We start from the raw sequence: 6,000 nt of genomic DNA, 5'->3' as shown, positions 1-6,000 counted from the left end.
GTTCGATTCCCGGCGGGGTCAGGGATTTTCTCTGCCTCGTGATGACTGGGTGTTGTGTGCTGTCCTTAGGTTAGTTAGGTTTAAGTAGTTGTAAGTTCTAGGGGACTGATGACCATAGATGTTAAGTCCCATAGTGCTCAGAACCATTTTGAAATGAAATAGATAGGAAGTGCAGGGAAGGTAAGGTAAGGTGAAATGGTTGTATGAAAAATGTGAAGAAATCGAAAAAGAAATTACTGTCGGAAGGACTGACTCACTATATAGTAAAGTCAAAGCAACCTTCGGTGAAATTAAAAGCAAGGGTGGTGACGTTAAGAGTGCAACCGGAACTCCTCTGTTAAATACAGAAGAGAGAGCGGATAGGTGTAAAGAGTACATTGAAGGTCTCTAAGGGTGAGGATTTGCCTGAAGAGATAGAAGAAGGAACAGGCGTCTATTTAGAAGGGAGATCCAGTATTAGAACCACAACTGAAGAGAACTTTGGAGGATTTAAGATGAAATAAGGCAGATGGGACAGATAACATTCCATCAGAACTGCTAACATCATTTGGGAAAGTAGCAACAAACTGACTATTCACGTTGGTGTGTAGAATGTATGATTTTGGCCACGTACCATCAGATTTTCGAAAAAATATCATCCATACAATTCCAAAGACTACCGAATCTGACAAGTGCGAGAATTATCGCACAATCATTTTAACAGCTCATGCATCCAAGGGGCTGAGAAAAATAATATGCAGAAGAATGGAAAAGAAAATTGAAGATGTTTCAGATGACGATCAGTTTGGCGTTAGGAAAGGTTAAGGCACGAGAGTGGCAATTCTGACATTGCGGTTGATAACGGAAGCAAGACTAAAGAACAATCAAGACACGTTCATAGGATTTTGTCGACCTGCGCAAGACGTTGGACAATGTAAAACGTTGCAAGATGTTCTAAACTCTAGTAAAAAAAAAAATAGGGGGAAGCTATAGGGAGAAACGAGTAATATACAATATGTACAAGAGCCATGAGGGAGTAAAAGTTTAAGTCCGATGATGGCCTTGTAAGACGAAAGCCAGTTAACCTGAATAATTATTAATCCTATAGAATGTAAGCAGTATAGCGCTTTTTCTTTAGGGGAATTATTCATTATTTAAACATGAGTTTATAATGTAGTGCCAGGTGTTAACCATATAAAACAAACCAAAAATCTGTATTTATTGCCATATGTAGGAGATATGTATTTCAGTAAGCAAGTAAATTTGGAAAAATCTTTAATTTTCATAAATATGCTCGTTATTCACCTCTCCTTGAAGTAACGTATGTTGTTTGTCTCTAAAAATGTTGGAAACCCTAGTCATCAGTCATGCAGCACCGAAAAGATCGAAAAAGGATGTAATTGAAGTCGCTCAAACTCGGAGACTGAGTGTAAATATCATACACTGAAGAGCTAAAGGAACTGGTACACGTGCATAATGACGTGTAGGGCCACCGCGAGCACGCAAAAGTGCCGCAGCACGACATAGCATGGACTACACTAATGTCTGAAGTAGTGCTGGAGGGAACTGACACCATGAATCCTGCAGGGCTGTCCGTAAATGGGAAGAGTACGAAGGGTTGAGGATCTCTTCTGAAAAGCACGTTGCTAGGCATCCCAGACATCCTCAATAATGGTGACGTCTGGGGAGTTTGGTGGCCAGCGGAAGCGTTTAAATTCAGAAGAGTGTTCCTGAAGCCACTGTAGCAATTCTGAACGTGTAGGGTGTCGCATCGCCTTGCTGGAATTGCCCAAGTCCGTCGGAATACACAGTGGACATGAATGGATGCCAGACAAGATGCTTACGTACGTGTCATCTGTCAGAGTCGTATCTAGGCGTATCAGGGGTCCCATATCTCTCCAACTATACACGCACCACAGCATTTCATAGCCTCTACCAGATTGAACAGTTCCCTGCTGACATGCATGAGGTTGTTTTCATACCCGTACACGTCCATCTGCCCGATACAATATGAGACGAGACTCGTCCGACCAGGTAACATGTTTCGAGTCATCAACAGTCCAATGTAGGTGTTGACGGGCCCATGCGAGGCGTAAAGCTTTGTGTTGTGCGATCATCAAGGGTACACCGGTGGGCCTTCGGCTCCGAAAGCCCTAATCGACTATGTTTCGTTGAGTAGTTCGCACGCTGGCACTTGTTGATGGCCCAGCATTGATATCTGAAGCTATTTGCCGAATGGTTGCACTTCTGACACCTTGAACGATTCACTTCAGTCGTCGTTGGTCCCGCTGCTGCAGGATCTCTTCCCGGCCGCAGAGATTTCGGAGATTTGATGCTTTACCGGATTCGTGATATTCAGGGTACGCTCGTGAAATGGTCGAACGGGAAAATTCCCGCTTCATCACAATGTAGCAGCAGTAACCGATCGAACAACTGCGCCAGAATCTTATTGTCTTATATAGGGGTTGCCGAGCGCAGCGCCGTATTCTGCCGGTTTACATATACAGGGTGTTTAAAAAATGACCGGTATATTTGAAACGGCAATAAAAACTAAACGAGCAGCGATAGAAATACACCGTTTGTTGCAATATGCTTGGGACAACAGTACATTTTCAGGCGGACAAACTTTCGAAATTACAGTAGTTACAATTTTCAACAACAGATGGCGCTGCAAGTGATGTGAAAGATATAGAAGACAACGCAGTCTGTGGGTGCGCCATTCTGTACGTCGTCTTTCTGCTGTAAGCGTGTGCTGTTCACAACGTGCAAGTGTGCTGTGGACAACATGGTTTATTCCTTAGAACAGAGGATTTTTCTGGTGTTGGAATTCCACCGCCTAGAACACAGTGTTGTTGCAACAAGACGAAGTTTTCAACGGAGGTTTAATGTAACCAAAGGACCGAAAAGCGATACAATAAAGGATCTGTTTGAAAAATTTCAACGGACTGGGAACGTGACGGATGAACGTGCTGGAAAGGTAGGGCGACCGCGTACGGCAACCACAGAGGGCAACGCGCAGCTAGTGCAGCAGGTGATCCAACAGCGGCCTCGGGTTTCCAGTTCCGTTCGCCGTGTTGCAGCTGCGGTCCAAATGACGCCAACGTCCACGTATCGTCTCATGCGCCAGAGTTTACACCTCTATCCATACAAAATTCAAACGCGGCAACCCCTCAGCGCCGCTACCATTGCTGCACGAGAGACATTCGCTAACGATATAGTGCACAGGATTGATGACGGCGATATGCATGTGGGCAGCATTTGGTTTACTGACGAAGCTTATTTTTACCTGGACGACTTCGTCAATAAACAGAACTGGCGCATATGGGGAACCGAAAAGCCCCATGTTGCAGTCCCATCGTCCCTGCATCCTCAAAAAGTACTGGTCTGGGCCGCCATTTCTTCCAAAGGAATCATAGGCCCATTTTTCAGATCCGAAACGATTACTGCATCACGCTATCTGGACATTCTTCGTGAATTTGTGGCGGTACAAACTGCCTTAGACGACACCGCGAACACCTCGTGGTTTATGCAAGATGGTGCCCGGCCAAATCGCACGGCCGACGTCTTTAATTTCCTGAATGAATATTTCGATGATCGTGTGATTGCTTTGGGCTATCCGAAACATACAGGAGGCGGCGTGGATTGGTCTCCCTATTCGCCAGACATGAACCCCTGTGACTTCTTTCTGTGGGGACACTTGAAAGACCAGGTGTACCGCCAGAATCCAGAAACAATTGAACAGCTGAAGCAGTACATCTCATCTGCATGTGAAGCCATTCCGCCAGACACGTTGTCAAAGGTTTCGGGTAATTTCATTCAGAGACTACGCCATATTATTGCTACGCATGGTGGATATGTGGAAAATATCGTACTATAGAGTTTCCCAGACCGCAGCGCCATCTGTTGTTGAAAATTGTAACTACTGTAATTTCTAAAGTTTGTCTGCCTGAAAATGTACTGTTGTCCCAAGCATATTGCAACAAACGGTGTATTTCTATCGCTGCTCGTTTAGTTTTTATTACCGTTTCAAATATACCGGTCATTTTTGAAACACCCTGTATCTGTATTTGAATACGTATGCCTGTACCAGTTTCTTTGACGCTGTTTCTTTGACCCTTCAGTATATGAATGCCGTAACTGTCAGAGACTTCTGTGTATAGGCTGTTTCACATTACGTGAAACCACTCAGACCCACAGAGTGATTGAAAACATTCATATGGCTGACATGGCCGCAGAGGATAGTCTCATTCGGTTGTTTCATTCGACCGAAAAAACGGACAGAACAGAAAAAATAATCGACTGGCGAATCGATTGTTAAAACCAGTCGCTACTGAGCAGTGGCAGGGTCGGCTGTGGGTGTCATCGTGGTACATCGCTGCCGCGCAGACATGCCGTGATCCCTACCGTATGCAGTATACAACTTGTCCACGATAACTTGGCGATTTTTAATGGTGCTGCCAGAGAAGGAGGAAATCGGCATCTCTAGACACGTAGTATTGCTGCAACACTGAAAGGCGCGAAACACATGGAGTGGTGCCGGCAGTGCTGCAAGTTGCTGACGATGCTTTTCCCTCACCGCCCCTCTGCCCTGGCAGACCTAAAGAGCTAGTCGAGTACGCCTCCTGCCGTTCCCGAGTGCTGCTGCTGCTGCTGCTGATGATGATGATGTTTGATTTGTGGGGCGCTCAACTGCATGGTTATCAGCGCCCGTACAAATTCCCAAACTTTGCTCAGTCCAATCTCGGCACTTTCATGAATGATGATGAAATAATGACAACACAAACACCTGGTCGAGGCAGGTGAAAATCCCTGACTATGCCTGGAATCGAACCTGAGACCCCGTGCTCGGGAAGCGAGAACGCGACCGCGAGACAAAGAGCTGCGCGCGTTTCCCATAGGCACGGTGCGAGTGGGTAGCCTACAGTTCACAAGAATTTGTGCAAACATGAGTCATTTAATATCATACGCCCTTATCGAAGACTGCATGAACTCTTAGACTTTCGTTAACATTCGCTGTTAGGTAGAGAGGAAACACCATATTAAAACTAAAACTAAAGTCCGCCCGAACAGGCCATGAAGGCCTAAAGGTACCGACCGGCGGCCGTGTCATCCTCAGCACTCAGGCGTCACTGGATACAGATATGAATGCGCCTGTGGTCAGCACACTACTCTCTCGGCCGGCCGTATGTCAGTTTACGATACCGGAGCCGCTACTTCTCAGTCAAGTAGCTCCTCAGTTTGCCTCACAAGGACTGAGTGCACCCCGCTTGCCAACACCGGCCGGCACACCCAAAGGTCACCCATCCAAGTGCTATCCCAGCCCCACAGCGCTTAACTTCGGTGATCTGACGGGAGCCAGTGTTACCACTGTGGCAAGGCCGTTGTCTGGGAAACATCACATTCTAATCCGCACTTTCGTATCGGAACTTGGTGTTATGAATGTATTCGGTTTCAAGGCAATGGCACATTGAAAATTTATAAAAACAGGACATTCTTAGTACGATCTGTTACAATTGAATGCCGTATAACGACGTATTGGTGGTTAAAACCTTCATGAGCTTTAAGTTACAGTACAAGAGCCAGGCTTCCGCTAATTCATCGAGATTAGTTACACTACTGGCCATTAAAATTGCTAAACCAAGAAGAAATGCAGATGATAAACGAGTATTCATTGGACAAATATATTATACTAGAACTGACATGTGATTACATTTCCACGCAATTTCGGTGCATAGATCGTGAGAAATCAGTAACCCAGAACAACCACCTCTGGCCGTAATAACGGCCTTGATACGCCTGGGCATTGAGTCAAATAGAGCTTGGATGGCGTATACAGGTACAGCTGCCCATGCAGTTTCAACACGATACCACAGTTCATCAAGAGTAGTGACTGGCGTATTGTGACGAGCCAGTTGCTCGGCCAGCATTGAGCAGACGTTTTCAATTGGTGAGAGAACTGGAGAATGTGCTAGCCAGGGCAGCAGTCGAACATTTTCTGTATCCAGAAAGGCCTGTACAGGA

The sequence above is a fragment of the Schistocerca nitens genome, chromosome 9 (assembly GCF_023898315.1).
Source record: "Schistocerca nitens isolate TAMUIC-IGC-003100 chromosome 9, iqSchNite1.1, whole genome shotgun sequence".
Taxonomy (NCBI): Eukaryota; Metazoa; Arthropoda; class Insecta; order Orthoptera; family Acrididae; genus Schistocerca; species Schistocerca nitens.
The sequence above is the reverse complement of the archived record's forward strand: the minus strand, read 5'-3'. Positions refer to the sequence as shown.